Source organism: Hibiscus syriacus, unplaced genomic scaffold (genome assembly GCF_006381635.1).
Source record: "Hibiscus syriacus cultivar Baekdansim isolate YM2019G1 unplaced genomic scaffold, ASM638163v2 tig00110683_pilon, whole genome shotgun sequence".
Classification (NCBI taxonomy): Eukaryota; Viridiplantae; Streptophyta; class Magnoliopsida; order Malvales; family Malvaceae; genus Hibiscus; species Hibiscus syriacus.
This window is the reverse complement of record NW_024062823.1, coordinates 4,762,814-4,784,455: the sequence shown is the minus strand read 5'-3', so window position 1 is coordinate 4,784,455 and position 21,642 is coordinate 4,762,814. Positions and strand designations below refer to the sequence as shown.

At 29.5% G+C, this 21,642-nt stretch overlaps 1 pseudogene; it reads right to left on the bottom strand.

The window, feature by feature from the left end:
* Positions 1 to 19,732: 19,732 nt before the first annotated feature.
* LOC120138334 lies at positions 19,733 to 20,981 on the bottom strand (annotated as a pseudogene).
* Positions 20,982 to 21,642: the final 661 nt, after the last annotated feature.

Below are 21,642 nucleotides of genomic sequence, written 5' to 3'. Positions count from 1 at the left end.
TCATTTTAAACTTGAAGAAACAATAGAAATAATTATTATAATCCAAAACTCTCTCCAAATCGGACTGAATCACAAGGTTCCTTAAACCCCTCTAAAACCTATTTTTGCCTAAGTTATCCAAACCTTACAAATGAGGGTTCAACTTGAAGCTTAGGAAATGTAGATTAAGAATATTACCTTGGAAATACTGATTCAAGCTTGCAAAACTAAAAAGATTGGACCTTTAACTTACCTTGGAGAAGAAGTATATAAGAAAGAGAAGATGAAGAAGATAACAAAGGGATGAAAAATAGGAGCTTGGTGCAGACGTGATATCATCCCAAATAAATGGGATTCACTCTTAGTTTTTTAAAATTTAGGTTAATTACTTCCCTATTCATCCTTCAATTGATACATGATTAAAGTCATCTTTTTTCAAGCTTGTTGGGATCATCCCAGGCCCAAATCAAATCTTCTTGGGTCCAAAACATCATATACTAAAGGAAAATTATTCTAAAGCATATATAAATAAACTAGAAAATCCTAACCCATATTTTGGGGGGTTACAGTATATGTTATTTTCAAATGATTCTTTGGAGGCTTCTCTCTTCACGTCATTCTCTTTTTCCAAACCTATATGTGAAAACCATCACAAGCTAAGTAAAATCTTAGTGAGGCAGTATAACATTTTAAGGTGAGATATAACATAAAAAAAATTCAAAACAGAACAAAACATTAATAATAAATTCAAATAAAATCATTGAATTTTGAAACCGACTTATTTAAGCCATTCTCCTCTTCAGAAACCTAAAAATCATCATCTAATAATTTCATAATATTCATAATATTCAACAATAGACATAATCTTGATTTCACATTCTTTTCCATCTCATCACATTTCATAACTTTCTCATTCACTTTCGTAACCCAATGTATATTTAAGAGAATACAAGGTACGTGAGTAAAATTAGTGTGCACAATAAGCACTCCATGTGCTATCACCAGAAACAAAAATATGCACTCCAAGTGCAATCATCAGATATATAAATATTCACTCTAGGTGTAAGCAGATAATGTACACAAATGTATTAGATCATAATCACTATAACTCATGGCATGCCAATTGTACCTATGACTCTCAATGCAACATACAATGGGCTTTCAGAGAAAATCACTTAATTTAAAGATTAAACATTTCCATTCGGATCAAATTCAACATATCATTAATTAAAATAGTACTTGGGCAGTTCATACCCTAAAATAATTCAAAAAACGTTTCTGAAATCATTATGGAAATATTTCATCATTAAAATCAAATCATTCTTTAAAATCATATGAGGTTGACTTATTGTAAGTCTTCCTTAATTAGTATAATTAAATAAATAAACTACACTCACCTTTGCCTCACTACTGAACCTTTTATACAATATTTCTTTACTTGCTTGCTTTTTCCTTCGTTTTTTGAGTCACTAGGCTCATAAGATTTGTCGTAGTCTTGGTGGTTATGATGAATTTGGCCCAAGAAAAAATATGATATGAAGATATCTTAATTTTTTTAGTAATTTTTCTCATAAAACACTTGGCTTAAAACTAATAAAATTGAATTTAAAATTCAATTAATGAGAAATCCAACTTTGCCATTAATGAATAATGATAATTACAACTTGCCATTGGGATATTTTAATACCCAAATTTTTGGTAGTGACCAAAGTTTAAATTTTAAAAAGTTTTAGGACTAAAAATGTCATTTTTAAAATATATATATTTTGGTCCATAAATGAATAGATTGTCCTAAAACAAAAATATTCACGGGAATAAGAATTTTGGTACATGATTTGTATTAAAAGTTATAAAGAAGTAAAGTCTGATATAGAATCGAATAATCAAATCGAATAAAAAATTTCACGAAAATTTGAAGAATGCTAGATAAAATAAGGAAATAATATATCCATATTTTAGATCAGATAAATTTAGCATGGATTGGTGGAATTGAAGACAATTTTTCATATTTGGCCAAAATTTGAGAAATTTAGTGACTAAAATGCAATTCTCGAAAATTGCATGGTCAAGGTAGAAAGTCAAAGTCAAATTTGTTCATCATTGACTATGGAATATTTTAATGGAAGATATTGCAATGGCATATGGTAATTATCATGATTCATCAATGGCAAAATTGTAATTAATAATTAAATGTATTTTAAATTCATTTTTATTATTAAGCCATGTGCATTATGATAATTAAGTGTGGGAAAATCAAGAATTTTTGTTCATCTTCTTCAACATTGCCTTGTACTCCATAGCTAGGTAGGAATAATTTTATTTTTCATTTTTAAGCTTACACGATTGATTTTTTAACTAAGTTGTGAAATACATAATTAATGTACATAAAATTCTCTATCATTTGGTATAAGTAGTTCATGCTAAACATGCTTGGATGAGTAATTTCATGATTAGGGCTCATGAAGGGTAAGTTGAGAGAAGACATATTAAAGGTTGATTCTTATGTTATTGGTGTTGTAGATTAATTTCCAAGCATGTGTGATTATTAAAAACATGTATAAAGCTATGTATAAGGTTCGACCGTACTAGGGCTTGTTATGGATGGTTGGTTTTTTTATTTAATTTGATGTTGTGATGATTGGAATAACAACATGAATTTAATGTAAGGAAGTTGAATTCATGCTCAAAATTGAATGGCAATCAATTTCTAATTTAGTAAGGGTATTTGACTATAAAGGGAAAATTAGGGGAAAATATTGAAAAAATTTCTATGGTCTAGAATTGATATCAGATGTATTCTACATGTTTTGGAGATTGATTTGGATCAATTTGGAACCTTGAAAATTTGCAAGTTTTGTGCATTGTGAGATATTGTATCATAACTGTTTATACTGGGCTATTCAATGTTGAATTATAATGATTGAATGCTGAAATTTTAAGTTGGATTGTTGATTTTGGATCAAAGTGCAAAATTAGTGAAATTGGCTAGAGGAATTTGAATGGTCTTAAATTAAGGACTTGATTTTAAGTTTATTAAATGTGAAAGTATCATTTGGGTAGAATACTTCAATGTTGGAAATTTATTACTTGGATGTTAAATTGTAAATTTAAGTATATGTTTGGGATCAATGTGCAAGAATTGCAAAGTTAGTGATTGGCTTTGAGTGATACTAGTGATTAAAGATGAAATTGCAAGTTCTTAAATTTTGAAGTATTGGATTAACTATTTTACAAGGTTCTGGAAATTTTAGTAATTAATTTGCACTGATCATAATGGTAAAAAATACCAGTATGAATTAAATGGAAAATTTGGTATGAATTCTAAAAAGAATTCATAAAAAGTGACTCAAATGCAAAGTTTGTGAAAGTTGAGTGATTGATGACGGAAATAAATATTTATGGAATTGAATTACTACTTTGGAAAGTTTGAAGTTATAATGGAATTATAATTTGGTTTTATATCGATTTAGTATTGATTATGTTTATAGAATTTATATTATGAGAATTAGATTATGTTAGTATAATACTAACATATGTTTTGAATATTGTATTATTGTATGATGATGTTCAAACCACGATAAATCTAGTGATCTGAGTTATTTGAAAGGGAAGGAAAAAGTATGTGATTGAAAAGATTATCGTAGAAAAGGTTCAGTAGTGAGGCAAAGATGAGTGCATCTTATTTATTTAATTGTTCTGATTGAGAAAGACTTGCAATAAGTCTACCCAATATTTTTTTAAATTATGATTTTATTTTTTAATTAAAGAATATTTACATAAAGTCGTATAAAGGATTTATGACTATTTTGGGTATGAAATTATCCAATACGCTATAAATGGTATTTCTGAAAAGTTTATTCGAATTAATTTTCTAAAGTGATTTGAAAGTATGATCCAAATTCTTAATGATGAAATATTTCTTTAATGATTTAAAAAATGTTAGTTTTATGAATGGTTTAGGGTATGAACTGCCTAAATTATAATTTTTGTGATAATGATTTGGAAAATGATTTTGAATTGAAATATTGATTTATAAATGAATATGGTATGATTTGAAAGCCAATTGTGTTGCATTAGGAGTTGTAGGTGAACTTGACATGCCATTATGTTGAGTAATTTTGATTTTGATTTTGATCTGGTACATTCGTGTACATTATGGCAGGCACTGTTGGTGCAAATGATATGATTGCACTTGGAATGCATATTATGATTCTGATGATAGCACCCGTGAAGTCTTAGTGTGCACATTATGTTTGAATTACGTACCTTGCATTCTCTTACATATACATTGGCTACGAAAGTAAATGTGAAAGTTATAAAAAGTAACCGAAAGAAAAGAATATGTATGAAAGTTAAAAAATGTATAAGAATAAAAATGAATATGAAATAGTTGTTGTACTTGAAATTAATTAACATGGTTTAATAAAATCATGAGATGATGATTTTCAGGTTTCCAAAGGAGAAAATGGCTTGAATAGCTCGGTTTGGAAATTTCAATGATCTTATTTAAAATTACAGATTTTATGTTTTAAATTATTTTATGATATTTTATATTTTTATCTCACCTCAGCTATGTTACTGCCTCACTAAGTTTTTACTTAGCGTGTGATGATTTTCATGTGTAGGTTCAAATAGAGAAAAGAATGTGATGTGAAGAGCCTCTTTTCAGAAAATCATACCTAATATAAGTATCAGTAAGACATCTTATCTTTAACTTATTAGTGGTATGTATATTATATATGTTTGTTTGATCTATCAAATATATTTAAAATGGCCTGTAAAAGTATACTAAGACCATTTTATTTTGGTTGATTTGAATTATTCTGAAAATATGAATGTATGGTATATATAATATTACGTTTTAAACAATTTTCAAATTAAGCAGTGTTTATGTAGTTTTATAAAGTTTATGAAACAACATTAAACTGCCTAATTACTGCCTAAAATAAAATTTGTTTTGAATGATTAAATATTATTTTATGACTTTGAGTGATAAAAATGAAATAGTTTTAAAATTGACAAAGAAATGATTTATAATGAACTAAAATTTTTAAGAATTTATGTTCAACGATTGTCTGTAATGTTAATGTAACATCTTTAACTCATATTTCTAGACGTATAAGGGTTATAGGTGTTACATTTATTGGTATCAGCTGCAGGTTTAGCTATTTATCGGCCTAAACTGAGCTTATTTTATTTTGGAAATGTGTACATGTCACTAGGGTGTCGATATTATAGATCTAGTATGCTAAGGTGATTTTTATTGATGATATTGCTCCCTACTAACATAATTTGTAAATGTATGTGTTAGATGTTAGAAGTTATGAATATGGGTAAGAAAGTTTATAATACTAAAAAGAAGATCGAGATGGTAATCGATCCAAACAGACCAAAGAGGACTTCAGTATTTCGCCCTAGAAAAGTTAGAGCTTTAAGAGATTATCCTCCATTTTATGGAATAAATGCACCACCTTTTAATGAGGTTAGTGAATTAGATGAACCTATCAGAAATTTATAAGGTATACAAGAGAAATTGAGACTAAAGAGCATCCAGAGATTGTTGAATTTACTAATGATTCTGGGATCTCTACAAGTAAGTTGAAATGTTTGAAAAGTACATAAGTAGTTGCTTAAAGAAATGATTGATTTGAGTTAATTTTTAGTATTAGATTAGAGACCAAATCCTTAAGGATAGAGCGTAAATATAAGCAATAAATAAGTTGTTTGCTAAAAGTTTAAAGAAAGATGATTTCATGTGATCATATATAGATTACCATCAGTTAAGTGAGATGATAATAGAAGATGAGTTTGTATTAACTCTGCTTGATTTGAGTTCTATGTAATTCTATATTAGTACGAAATTAGTTAGAGAAAAAGGTATCCCATTAGAACTCTTTGATAGTGATGATAGTGATAAATCCTATAGGTTATACTACCAGAGTAAATCAGACAAGGATAAATTGTTTTATAAAGATTCGAAGTTATTGTGTTCATGGAGAATCTTATGAAATTGTCATTTAATGAGTTTGAGATTATTTTGGGCATGGATTGGTTATTTTTGCGTTATAGTTGAATAGATTGTTGCATGAAGAGACTATTTTTGAAAGATACAGAAGGTTCTGTAATAATAGTAATCAGAGAAAAATTAAACCAATTAGACCATTTCCCAATATGATGTTAGCAGTAACTGCAAAGAAACTGGTGTTAAAAGGTTATTCAGCTTATCTGGCTAATATGATAGACACTCAAGTGTTTGAGGTTAGATTGGCGGATATTCCAATGGTTTAGGAACTTTCAGATGTGTTCTCGATGAATTACTAGATTACCTCTTGATTGTGAAGTGGAAATTAATATTGATATTTTCTGGGTACAACACTTATATCGATGGCTTTGTACCATATATTTTTCATAGAACTTAAAGAGTTAAAGGAACAATCATAGGAGTTACTTGATCGAGGTTTTAATAGATCGAGTATGTCTCTGTGGACTTCACCAGTATTAACTATTGAAAAGAAAGATAGATTTATACGAGTATGCATATATTATCAGCAGTTAAATAAAGTGATAGTAAAGAAGAAAATGTTCTCAAGATAATTTTTAGAACCTAATTTGAACAATATGAGTTTATAGTGATGTCATTAGGACTGACAAATGCCCTGTAGAATTTATTGATGATATTTTGGTTTATATCAAGATGAAACAAAAATACGATGCATATATTCGCATTGTACTTCAGACACTGTGGGATAAAAAGTTTTATGCTAAGTTGTTAAAGTGTAAATTATGGTTGGAAGAAGTTATTTTTCTTGCCACGTGATTTTAGCAAAAGGAAACAAGGTTGATCTTAAGAAAATACAAGCGATAATGGAGTAGAAAACTCCAAAAAATGTTTCTGAAGTTCGAAGTTTCTTGGGATTAACTAGCTATTATCGGAGATTTGTGAAGAATTTCTCGATGATTGCTTCTCCACTTGCTAAGCTGCTCAGGAAAGATGTGCTATATATTTGGATAGAGAAAAATGCAAAAAAAACTTTGATATATGGTTAAGAAAATTCTAACAGAAGCCCCAATTTTTGTGCAACCATAATCAAGTAAAGATTACGTTATTTACAGTGATGCGTCTCATAATGGTTTGGAATGTGTATTAATGCAAGAAGGTAAAGTGGTGGCCTATGCTTCGAGATAACTGAAATCGTATAAAAAAAATTATCTGACTAATGATTTAGAGTTAGCATTTGTGGTATTTTCTTAAAACATGGCGCCATTACCTTTTTAATGAGTAGTGTTATATCTACAGATCATAAAAGTTTAAAGTATTTCCTAACTCAAAAAGAATTGAACTTGAAAAAAGGAGATGGATCGAGCTTCTGAAAGACTACGATGTGATTATTGATTACCATCCTAAAAAGGCTAATGCGGTAGCTAATGCACTTGGATGAAAGACATTCTATGTTTTATGAGTTTTTGATGCTCGGTTATCTATGGAAAATAATGGTGCTCTTGTTGCAGAATTAAAACAGAGGCTTGCATTGTTAGATCGGATCAAAGATCTTCAAAGTAAAAATGAAAAATGTTTAGAAAAGATTGAACAAGTGAATAAAGGTGAAACTAAAGACTTTGAAACTAAATATGACAGATGTTTATATTATCGGGGTCGAGTTTGTACACTCGATGATGGAGAATTGAAGAAGGATCTTCTTTCTGAAGTTTATTATAGCCATTTGACTATAAATTTAGGAGGAAATAAATGTATCAAGACCTAAAGAGTTGTTATTGGTAGGTAGACATGAAAAGAGCTATAATTCGGTTTGTCTCTAAATGATTAACCTATCAGCAAGTGAAAGCAGAACACTAGGTGTCGTCTGATTTGTTGTAATCTATTTCCATTCCTCATTGAAACTAAGAAAAGTTATTATGGAATTTATGGCATATTTACTTTGACACCAGTAAGAAGATTTCGATATGTGTGGTAATGGATAAATTAATTAAGACAACACATATTATTTTAGTTCAAGTAGATTAGTCGATGGATAAGTATGGGGAGTTATATATCAAGGAAATTGTATGATTTCATGGAGTACCTGTCTTGATTGTTTCTTACATAGATTTGAAACTTATTTTGAGATTTTAGAAGTCTCTGTATACAACATTGAGAATCTAATTCAATGGATATCTAAAGACATGTTAAGAGCTTGTCTTATTGATTTTAAAAGGATCATAAGAAAAGTATTTACCTTTAGCATATTTCGTTTATAACAACAATTATTAATTGAGTATTAAGATAGTTCCTTTTGAATCATTATATGGAAGAAAATGTTGGACACCACTGAATGGTATGTGTTAAAGGATTGAGATATAATTGGTCCTGATTTGATCAAAGAAGTGGAAGACAAAGTAAAATTTATTCAAGACAACCTCAAAAAAATTATTGACAGACGGAAACCTTATTCTTTTTTGAAATGAAAAGATATCGAATATTTAGAGAGTGATAAAGTATTTTTCAAAGTTTTAGCATGGAAAAAGGTTTTAAGATCAAGGAGTAAAGGAAAGTTTAGTCTGGGATTCATTGGCCCATATAAAATTATAAAAATAGTTGGTCCAGAAGTTTATGAGTTAGCATTGCCTCCGGAGATGGATAAATTTATAATGTTTTTCATGTGTCGATGTTTTGGAAGTATTGATCGGATTCTTCATAGGTGATTACAAGGAGAAAATTAAGATTTAGCCATATTTATCATATAAAAATATAACCAGTAAAGATTTTATTTTATATTGTCAAAAAACTGAGAGATATGACGATTCAACTTATAAAAGTTGTTTAGCAGAATTATAAAGTTGGAAAAGTGACTTAAGAATGAGGATAATGTATGAAAAAACAGCTCTTTCATCCTTTTACTACATGTAAATACGTATGGAAAATTCGAGGATGAATTTTCTTTAAAGGGGAAAAATTATAATACCCCATATTTTGGGTAGTGACTAAAATATAATTTCTGGAAGTTTAGTAGCCAAAGTATAATTTTTGAAAAATTTAGGGACTAAAAATATATTTTAAAGTTATATATTTTGGCCCATAAATGAATAGTTTGTCCAAAAACAAGAATTATTTTAGGAATCAGAATTTCGGTACGTGATTTGTATTAAAAGCTATAAAGTAGTAAAGTTCGATATAGAATCGAATAATCAAATCGAACTAGAATTTCATGAAAATTTAAAGAATTCTATATAAATGATAGAAATATTATGTTCAGATTATATATCAGAGAAATTTAGCATAGATCAGTGGAATTAAAGTTAATTTTTTATATTTGGTCCAAAGTTGAGAAAATTTAGTGACTAAAATGCAATTCTCAAAACTTGCATGATCAAAGTAGAAATTCAAATTCAAGTTTGTTCATCTTTGACTATGAGATTTTTTAATGGAATATATTACAATAGCATATGGCAATTATCATGATTAATTAATGGCAAAATTGTAAACTCTAATTAAATGAGTTTTAAATTAAGCCATGTGTGTTATTATAATTAAGTGTGGAAAATCAAGAATTTTTGTTCATCTTCTTTAACATTGTCGTGTAGTCCATAGCTAGGTAAGGAGAAATTTTATTTTTCATTTTAAGCTTACATGATTAATTTTTGGATTAAGTTGTGAAATAGAGAATTAATCTACATAAAATTCACTTTCATTTGCTATAAGTAGTTCATGATAAAACATGCTTGGATAAGTAATTTCATGATTAGGGGCAGTGGAAGTTGAAGCAAGATGAATTAAAGGTTGATTCTTATGTTATCGGTGTTGTAGATTAATTACCAAGCATGTGTGATGATTAAAAACATGTATAAAGCTATGTATAAGATTCGACCATACTAGGTTTGTTAAGTATGATTGGTTTTTGATTTAATTTGATGTTGTGATGGTTGGAATAGTATAAATTTGATGTAAGGAAGTTGAATTCATGTTTGAAATTGAATGGAAACCAAGTCCTAATTCACTAAGGTTATTCAACTATAAAGGTAAAATTAGGGGGGAAACATTGAAAATTTTTCTATTGTTAGAATTGATATTAGATGTATTTTACATGCTTTGGAGATTGAATTGGATCAATTTGGAACCTTGAGATAGTGAAAGGGCTAATTTGCAAGTTTTAAGAATTTTGAGATACTGTGTCATAAATGTATAAATTGGGGTATTCAATGTTGAATCGTAATGATGGAATGCTGAAATTTTAAGTTGGAATGTTGAGTTTGGATCAAAGTGCAAAATTGGTGAAATTGCTAGAGGAATTCGAATGGTGTTAAACTAAGGGACTTGATTGCAAGTTTATGAAATGTGAAAGTATCATTTGGGTAAAATACTTCAGTGCTAGAAATTTATTAATTGGATGTTAAATTGTAAATTTAAGTATTTGTTTGAGATCAATTTGCAAGAATTGCAAAGTTAGTGATTGGATTTGAATGATAATAGCAATTAAAGATGAAATTTCAAGTTCTTAAATGTTGAAGTATTGTATTGAGTATTTTACCAAGGTGTTGGGAATTTTAGTTATTAATTTGAAGTGATCATAATGGTAAAGAACCAATATGAATTAAATGGAAAACTTGGCATGAATTCTAAAAAGAATTCATGAAAAGTGACTTAAATGCAATGTTTGTGAAAGTTGAGGGATTGATGATGGAAATGAATATTTATGGAATTGAATTACAACTTTTGAAAGTTTGAAGTTATAATGGAATTATAATTCGGTTTTATATCGATTTAGTATCGATTATGTTTATAGAATTTATATTTTTGAAATTAGATTATGTTAGTATATTACTAACCTATGTATTGAATATTGTATTATTGTATGATGATGTTCAAACCACGATAAATCTAGTGATCTGAGTGATTCGGAAGGGAAGGAAAAAGTACGGGATTGAAAAATATTATCGTAGAAAAGGTTTAGTAGTGAGGCAAATGTGAATGCAATTTATTTATTTGATTGTTCTGATTGAGGAAAATTTGCGATAAGTCAACCCCATATTTTTTTTAAAGTATGATTTTATTTTAATTAAATAATATTTCCATAAAGTCGTATAAAGGATTTATGACTATTTTGTGTATGAAATTATCCAATACATTATAAATGGTATTTCTAAAAAATATTTTCGAATGAGTTTTCTAAAGTGATTTTAAAGTATGATCTAAATTCATAATGACGAAATATTTCTTTAATGATTTCAAAAATATTAGTTTTATGAATGGTTTAGGGTATGAATTGCCCAAGTTATGATTTTTGTGATAGGGATTTGGAAAATGATTCTAAATTGATATATTGATTTATAAATGAATATGGTACGATTTGAAAACTAATTGTATTTTGCATTGAGAGTCGTATGTACACTTGGCATGCCATATTGTTGAGTAATTCTGATTCTGATTTTGATCTGGTACATTTGTGTACATTATGACTGGCACCATTAATGTAAATGATATGATTGCACTTGGAGTTCATATTCTAATTCTGATGATAACACCGTGAAGTGCTTAGTGTGCACATTATGTTTGACTCACGTACCATGCATTCTCTTACATATTCATTAGGCTACGAAAGTAAATGTGAATGTTATAAAAAGGATATGAAAGAAAAGAATATGAAATGAAAGTTATGAAATGTATACGGATGAAAAAGAATATGAAATAGTTGTTGTACTTGAAATTAATTAACATGATTTAATAAAATCGTGAGATGATGATTTCCAGGTTTCCAAAGGAGAAAATGGCTTTAATAGCTCGGTTTGGAAGTTTCATTGATTTTATTTAAAATTATTGTTTTTATGTTTTAAAGTATTTTGACATTTTATGTTTTTATCTCACCTTAGCTTTTTTCTTGCCTCACTAAGTTTTTACTTAGCCTGCAAGAAAATCATACCTAATATCAGTATCAGTAAGACATCTTATCTTTGACTTATTAGTGGCATGTATATTATATATGGTTGTTTGCTCTATCGAATTTATTTAAAATGGTATGTAAAAGTAAAGTAGGACCATTTGATTTTGGTTGATTTTAATTATTTCTGAAAATATGAATGTATGGTATATATATAATATTACGTTTTAAACGTTTTAAAATGGTTTATTTTAGTTTTTATGCCTCGCTAAGTGGAAAGTTAGCGTGTGAACATTTATTGCGCAGGTGAACATTACTTTTTTTGGAATCATAACAACATATAGTATCATTAAGACATCCTTTAATGTTATTTTGACTTGTTTAGTGACATTATATTATAAATGTTTTATTTGCTATGATAGATTAGTTATAAAATGGTTTACATTAGATGTCTGAAGTGCAACGATCATCTTGAACGAATGATCTTGAGCTTCAACATGAAACTAATAGTTAGGGTAAGGAAGTTAATATTAATTTCCTTGCGTAGTCTGGTTATGATGGTGCACTGGCACTGCAAAGAGTGTTAGCGAAAGCATCGTCATTTGATAATGCTGGAAGAAAGATTGAGATAGTACTCGATTCTAATAAACTAGAGAAAACTTTAGTATATCACCCTAGAAAAGTAAGTGTTGTGAGAGATTTTCCCCCATTTTGTGAAAGGAATGCTCCGTATGTTGACAAGGAGGAATGTGAGATGTGATCACAGCTTACTCGTTTGAAAAACGAGGATATCATTTTAGAGAAACTTACTATTATGTTTCAAGAATATACAAAGGAACTTGAAACTGAAGATGACCATGACATCGTTTAATTTGTTGATGATTCTGAGATTATTATAGATACGTTATAATTTTTCGATAAACTCATATATAAGTATTAAGTTGATTAAAGAGAAAGATGTCTGATTAGAACTGATCTCTAGTGATAGAGTAAATACTAAATCCCTTAAGTTGGAAGGTTAAAGATAAATGGTATAGAAGTTGCCCGTTAAGAATTTAAAAAGAGTTAAGTTCTTAGTGAACTTGATGGAATTAGTTATTTCTCTACCAGACCATATTAGATTTTCACTTAAAGCAATTAATTCGGATAGTAATTGGAGAAAGAATAAAGAGATGAGAAAAGTTATAATAACTCATTACAAGGGATAAAGTAGCAACTAATATTTAAGGTTAGATCACGAGGGTGAGTCGTACTGATAACATTGCTCGATAGAGATTCAAGGAAATTAAAATACAATTATAAAAAATTTTAGATTGTAATAGGACTGAGCTTGTTGTTTCGAGGCGTGTTGACATAAATTGTGAAGAAAAGAGTTGGTTTTATGTGGTAATATATATATATATTTAGTTGAGGATAAATTAGTTTACTAGAAAATTAAGAAAGGACATGATTGTGTGTTGTTGCAAAATTCTACAAACTCTTAAGATAAAAGCCATGTACTAATTTGTTAAAGTGTGAATTTTGGATATCGAAAGTCATTTCTTGGATATGTAGTATCAACATAAGGAAATTAGATGGATTCCAAGAAAGTTCAATTACAGTGGAATAGAAAATTTTCAAAGAACGTTTTCGATGTCCAAATTTTCTTGGGGATTGGCATATTTTTATTGAAGGTTCGTAAATAATTTCTTGATGATTGCCTTCCTATTTATTAAGTTTTGAAATAAAGAAGTGTCGTTATTTAATTTGATAAGTGTCAAGAACGTTAAGGATGCAGAATAGTAAAATCTACCAAGATTTTGTGATTTTAATGGCAATTTTTGGAAATCACCATAAATTCTCTAGAAGGTATTAGAAGATGATTCATATACGATGGATTTCTATATCAATCTATTTTTTTAAACAAACATAAACTTATTTCGAACTGTATGTTGGAATATATGAATTGTTAATTGACGATAGGTCAGAAATCGGGTAGCAGATTATGCTCAAAATAGATTCAATAAGCTAGACTAGAAAATGTCATAAATCGTACAAGTTGAACTTGATAGAGATCATTATATGGTTAAATTCGTATTCGAGTCTAGTTAGGCGTGTATTTTAATATAGAATATTACTTCTTTACGAGTAGCACAAACTGCCAAATTAAGGAAATTGTGAGAAATTATGCATTTTATAAAAGATTATATGTTTTATAGCAACACATTTGGTCTAAGAAGCATATTAATGCAATGAGTAAAGGTGATGACTTAGGTTTCGAGGAAATTTAAGACTCATGAAGGAAATAACCCAATTCATGATCTAAAGTTAGCAATTGTGGTGCTTGCTTTGAAGATATAGTGTCATTATATTTATGGTAAGTGATGATTCAACTACATTGATCGTAAAGAAATGAAAGTTTGATGTATTGGTCGAATAAAAAGAAGTTGAATGTGAGATAAAGGAGAAATCAGATTTCTTAAAGATTATAAGTTAATTATCAACTATTATCCGGAGAAGGTTAACGTGAAAGTTGATGCGTTATGTATAAAGTCTTTTTTCTTCAGTGGAAATTTTGTGAATGTTTAATTATTAGTAAAATAAATGATTATTATAAAACATTTTCTTTAAGAATTATAACTTTAAAGTCTTTAGTTGCACCTTTGTTCCCTTGTTTCATCCTTAATATACACTTCTCATCTTTCTTCAATTATTAGTAAAGTCATTTATTTTGTGAAGGTTAAAATCTACTCGGTTAGTTTAAATAAATTCTTTAAGAATTATAACTTTAAAGTCTTTAGTTGCACCTTTGTTCCCTTGTTTCATCCTTAATATACACTTCTCATCTTTCTTCAATTATTAGTAAAGTCATTTATTTTGTGAAGGTTAAAATCTACTCGGTTAGTTTAAATAAATGATTTTCACAGAAAGATGAGAAGTGTATATTAAGGATGAAACAAGGGAACAAAGGTGCAACTAAAGACTTTAAAGTTAAGTCTGAAGGATGTTTATTATATAGAGGTAGAGTTGTATTATTGAAGAAAGATTTTTTTAGATTTTTTTTGAAGTGTATTATAGTCTGTTGACTATATATTCTAAAGGAATTGAGAAGTATATAGATTGAAATAGTTGTATATGAAAGACTTTAAGTTAAGTCTGAAGATGTTTATTATATAGAGGTAGAGTGTATTATTGAAGAAAGATTTTTTTAGATTTTTTTTGAAGTGTATTAAAGTCTGTTGACTATATATTCTAAAGGAATTGAGAAGTATATAGATTGAAATAGTTAGTATATGTGGTCAAGCATAACAAGAATTATAACTTAGTTGGTTATTAAGTTGCTTAATTTGTCATCAAGCTCAAATGGAACTATAAATTTCTTTAGGATTACTGTAATTGATTTCTATTCCTTACTGGAAATGGAAGAAAAACATGATGCATATATTGCCACAAGATTTTCTTGGACATCCAATCAAAAGGATTCAATTTAAGTGCTTTTGGATATTTAAGCAAGTTGTGCATTTCATCTTAGTCCGAACTGATTGCATTATGGATAAGTTTGATGAATGGTGTAGTAAGTTATTCAATTTCACGAAGTGCTTATTTCGATAATAAGTGACAAAAATCCAATGTTTATTTATAGAATGTTTTGAAGCATATGTATCAAGCTTTGGAAATCCAACATAATTCCAATGTTATTTTTCATTTTTGGACAGATGGACAGTTTGAATAAACTAGTCAGATTTTAGAAGATATAGAAAGGTATGTGAAGTTGGGTTCAAAGTATTAAGAGAAAAGTATTTGTTTTTGGGAAGCTTGTTTATAATAATAGTTATTAGATGAATGTCAAGACTCTCTATGAAGCTTTTATGGATAGAAATTATAAACATTATGGGAATTTTTTGTACTCAAAGAATGAGATATAAGAGGTTTTAAGATAAAAATGAAGTTGAAAATAAGGTAGAGATTATTCAAGATGGTCCTAAGATAGTTATCGATCGATAGAAGTTTTAAACGAATTTGATTAAGAAAAATTAGTGAAGATTTTAGCTCATGGAATAAAGGAACAGTGAAAACAAATATGAAAAAGCAATTTCTTCATATTTTTGTAATAGGTACATAATAAAAATTCTAGGATGAATTTTCTTTAAGGGGGTAAGAATTATAATACCCCAAAATTTAGCTAATGAGAAAAAAATATAAGTTTTGAAAATTTAGTGGCCAAAGTATAAATTTAGAAAAGTTTAGGGACCAAAAATATAATTTTAAAAAATAATATATTTTGTTCCGTAATTAAATAGTTTGTTCAAAAACTTGTTACTTTCGTGGGAATCAAATTTTTGATTCATGATTTGTATTCAAAGTTATAGAGCAATAAAGTCCGATAAGAATTCGGATAATCAGATGAAACTGAAATTTCAAAAAATTGTGAAGGATGACAGATAAAGTAGAATTTTTTTTTATAATTTAGAATGATATAATTTTACATGGATCAGTGTGACTAAATTGCAATTTTCAAAAATTACCAAGAATAAAGATGGAAAGTGAATTTTTGTTGGTTTATCTTTTACTTTGGAATATTTAAATGGAAAGTTGAATTTATCATGTTTCATTAAGGGGAAAATGATAATTTGACATTAATTGAATTCTAAATTCAATTTTATTAGAAAAAAGCCAAGTGTATCAAGTCATAATTGAAGGAAAAATCAATAATTTTCAGCTTCTTCTCCCTTATTCAGTTGTGACCTCCATAGTAGGTAAGGGAAGCTTTTTATTTTGATTTTATGACTTATTCGGTTGATTTTTGGATTAAGCTATTAGATAGAGAATTAATCTACTTGAAATTCTCTATCATTTGGTATAATTATTTCTTAGAAAACATGATTGGATGATGAAATTCATGATTAGGGTTTACGAAGAACATGTTGAATTTTGAAGAATTAAAGGATGATTTTTATGTTATTGTTGTTGTAGATTAATTTCCAAGCATGAGTGATGATTAAAATCATCTAGAATTGCATGTATAAATTTTGGCCATATCTAGGGTTCCCGAAGATTGGTTGAATTTTTATTGAATTTGATGTTAGGATGATAGGAATCACATGAATATGATCATAGGAGCTTGAATTCATGCTTGGAATTGATTGAAAATCAAGCGCTATTGCCTAATGAAGGTTTGACCATGGATATTAAATTAGGGAAAATATTCAAAAATTTCCTATGATATATATTTGATATTAGAGTGATTATACAAGTTTTAGAAGTTGAGTTGAATCAATTTGGAGCTTCGTGAAAGTAAAGGGACCATTTTACAAAAATTTTAAGGGATTGATGTATAAATGTTCAATTATGAGTATACTATGATGGAAATTAATGTTTGGATGCTGAATTTGAATTTAGAATGATGATTTGGGACCAAACTATAAATTTGGTTAAGTTTAGTAGTTTATTCGGAAAGATTGGAAACTTTGGGGATTAAATGACATGTTTGCAAATGTGATAGTATTGGATTGAATATATTATTTTAACATTGGAAAACTTTGTATTGGATTTGAATTGAATAAAATGGTGAATGACCATTTTGAATTAATTGGGAAAGTTAGTATGAATTCTAAAAGAATTCATAAATGGTGATTCGATTGTAGGATTTGTGAAGTTAAGTGACTTGGTGATGAATATGAATATTTATGGAATTGAAGAGTTATTTTGGTAAGGTTGAATTTGTTATCGAATAGTGAAATGATTTTTTATATCGAATAAGTATCAAATATATTATATGGATTTTTATTGTTGGATATTGATTATGTTAGTATAATACTAACATATACTTTGGATATTTGTTGTTTATATAGATTGCGATAAATCTTGTGATCGAATCGAGGAAAAAAGTTCAAACACGTGAATTAAAAATATCGTTGTAAAAGGTTATAGCGAGGTGAATAAGGTGAGTGCATTATTGATTTATACTATCATGTATGATATGAGAACGACTTGCACTGAGCCAACCTCGAATGATTTGGTAAGAGAATATTTAAAATATATTATGATCTATTTTCATAATGTTTATAAAATGATAATCCTTTCATCTTTTAAAATGCTTTATTTTAGTTTGTATGTCTCACTAAGTGGAAACTTAGCATGTGAATGTTTCACGCGTAGGTGAAGAAAAGGATAAAGTTGTGGAGCGAGAAGTATACCGACCATTACTTTTGTGGAATCATATCAACATACAATATCAGTAAGACATCCATTAATTTTATTTAGAATTGTTTAGTGGCATGTATATTATAAATGTTCTAGTTGCTTTGATAGATTAGTTATAAAAAGGTTTGTAATATTAAGTTAAATTGTTTTAATATGTGTAGTATTAGATTTAATTAATAGGATGGACAAATAGTATTTTATTAAATCATGTTTTAAAAATTAATCGGTTGATTTTTAAATTATGCAATTTTTAAGAAGTTTTATTTATTATATTAAATAACATTGAACTGCCTAGTTGTTTCCTGATATTAGATTTTATTTGGAACCTGAAATATTACCTTATGATTTTATGCAACTAAATGATTTCGTACTAAAGGTTAATTTAGAATTTTTAAAAAACAAAATTTTATTGAGTTTCAAATAGTAGATGTTTTATATGATTGATGTGACATCTTAACTCGTAATTAAGTACGTATACGAGTTAAAGTGCTACAGTTTCATCAGGGAACTTCTTTAGGTGAGTTCCAAGGGGTTCGTTTAAATAGATATGCACCTATGATTTCCCACCTGTTGTTTCCGGGTTATAGCCTTATTTTTGAAGAGGCTGCTACACATGTGGTGTCACATATAAAAGAGTTCCTGCACATTTATGGAATGAATTTTGGACAGGCTATTAATTTTAATAAATCAAACATTTTCTTCAACACAAACTTTATTGATCAGAACTAGAGTGATGTTCATCGTATTTTTGAGGTGTCAAATATTTTCAACTCAGTAAAGTATCTAGGTCTTCTAACGATTGTGGGAAAAAAATAAAGGTTGTGCTTTTCTGAGTTTAAAAGATCGATTCAATGGTAGGATGTGAAATTGGTGTCTGTGCGTTTTCTCAATGTGGTAAGGTGGTCTTTATAAAATGTGTGCTTCAGGCTATTCCTTTATATACAATGACATGTTTTCTACTGCCAAAGAAAAGAGTCATTGTTAAGAATAGAGAGTATTATGAATTGTTTCTGGTGGTAGAAGTCCAAAAGTAAGAGGGACATACATTGGTGTTCACAGTCTTTCCTCTGTTAATTGAAGGATTCGAATGGTCTTAGATTTCGTTATTTGATGAAATTTAATATTGCACTATTGGCCAAGCAAGGATGGAAATTATTCACTAACCCGACGTCTTGTGTTGGTAAGGTACTTTGGGTGAAGTACTATCGCAGTGAAGATTTTTTGCCGGCAAGTCTCGGGTCATCGATGCCTTATATGAAGAAAAGTGTATGGAGTGTGAGAGGTCTTCTTTTGAGTGGGTTGAGATGGAAGATAGGTCAAGGGGCCTTTATCTCAATCTAGAATGACTTCTGGTTGTCAAATAAGAAGCTGATTCTAATTGCAACTCCTAGAGTTGACTCAGTTAATGTGGTGGCAGATTTAATACATGAGAGTACAAGAACTTGGAAGGTCAGACTGGTCCAAGAAATATTTTCGGTGGTAGAGTCGAATGCTATTTTAGGCATTCCGTTAACTAGTTTTGAATTATGCTGATTGTAGAGTTTCGTGTGGTGAAAAATTGAGGATTTCTAGTGTGAGTAGGTATCAAATGTTAATCACAGAAGTTGTTATTAATCAGGGCCGGTCCAATGAGTTTTAATGCCCTGGGCGAGATAATAATTTTATGCCCCTATACTTGTACAGTAAAAACCCCCCCCACCAATTTCTAACCATCCAAGTGCTGTTCGAAGAAACTAACAGGCAACATTTGCCATTAAGATCAGTAGTTTCATGTCTCTTTGTTTTGTTTAAGGAATTCATCAAGGTCTTTCATTTGCATTTGTACAGCTTCCTTCGACAATGGCTTTAGTTCCGGAACAATGTCTGCATCATCACCGCCTTCTGCTACTTTGATTGCCTTGTCCTTGATGAGTTTTTGAATCGTGGATTGCTCAACGGTTGGGAAAACTGTTCTGAGCATGATATTAAGCGATCTCTTGTCTTCCTCTTCTCGATCGGATCCCTCCGAAAGCAATAGACGAAAATCGCATCCAGGGCTTTTCAGCTCGAATCTCCATGGGAAGATTTGGGGAACCCGCATTCAACTGTGCTCGTCTCTGTAACAAGTATATCAGTAACAATACATACATACATTCAAAAGAATCTGAAATGAACAACATAAAATTGGAAACACAAACAAGCATGAGATAATAGGAACAAGATGAACTGACCTCTCTTGCTTCATTCATCATTGCAATAAAAGTCTGCTCTTCAAATTCAATATCATTCTATATCCGAAGCCTTGCCACCCCCTCCAATATCTCCTCGGATTTAAGAAGACCGGCACCGACAGCTGCTAGCCAACAACACAGCAGAACATACAAAGGATCCCCTGCCTGTCCAAAAAAAAAAAACACCAAATCCCATCAGAAAATCTTCATTAATTTCATGGTAGAACATAAGAAACTCCAATACCAAGTTACAACAATATCAAAATAACAAAACAGAGCATGATTCCATCACTTACGTCCACCAGAAAATACCCAAAACACAACGTTATTAACATAATATTAGTGCAAAAGAGTTCAAAAGGTGAAGAAAATTACCCGGCCTCTCCTCTCTTGGAACTCATAAAAGGCTCTGGAATCAGTAACAGTACATTTCTTGCCGACCCTTCTTCTAAATTCGGTGAAATTGTGATATCTCCACCAACTCTGATGCCTCGCTCAAACATGCTGCCCTGGGCTAAGGCCCATCTGGCACATGCATTGGGCTAGGCCTGTTATTAATCCTGCTGATACAACGGTGTTTAAACATATTTGGGACAATTCATGTTAACGAAATATCAAGATGCAAGTGTGGAAATTCGCTCATAACTTTTTTCCTACTAAACAAAATCTTTACATGAAGCATATTCTTCATGACCCTTATTGCTATCACTGCATAAATGTTATAGAATCTGGAGTTCATATTTTGCGTGATTTTCAGTTATCTAGATTAGTATGGAATGCAATGAATTATCATTGGCTTGCTCAGTTGTTATATGTGTCCTTGTTTGGATGGATGAAGTGGCTTTTTAACCATTTCTGTAAGGCAAAACACATTAAGATTGTGGTTATTCTTTGGGCATTATGTTATGCATGCAACAAAGCTTATTGATAACCCCACAAAAAAGTTGTATTTTGTACCTTTTAATTAGGTTATTGTTTGTTTGAAAGCTTATGTCATAGCATTTAGATTGCATTTTGAAACATGTAGTTGCATTTGCTGGTAAAGTATTGTTGTAGAATTTATTTATTGAAAACCGATGATGCTGAGGGAAAGGTCTTGATCTTTTGGTGTTGTGTAGGGGAGGAAAGCTTAAGGAGAATATGTGGTTGTTGTAGCATCCTATAAAAAGAAATGCTGCAACAAGTTATGGATGGTTGTAGCATTCCGGAAAAAGACTTGTCGAAGAAATATGGATAGTAGTATCTGGAGTAGAAAATAAAAAAATAGAAAAAATATCTTTGCCATGCTGTCTAGCCACACTACCATTGCAATAATTTTTGGGACCACCTACCACACTAACCATCCATTCACGTGAGGATGATGACACCTAAGGTACAAAGGGAATTTAGGGTCTAAAACC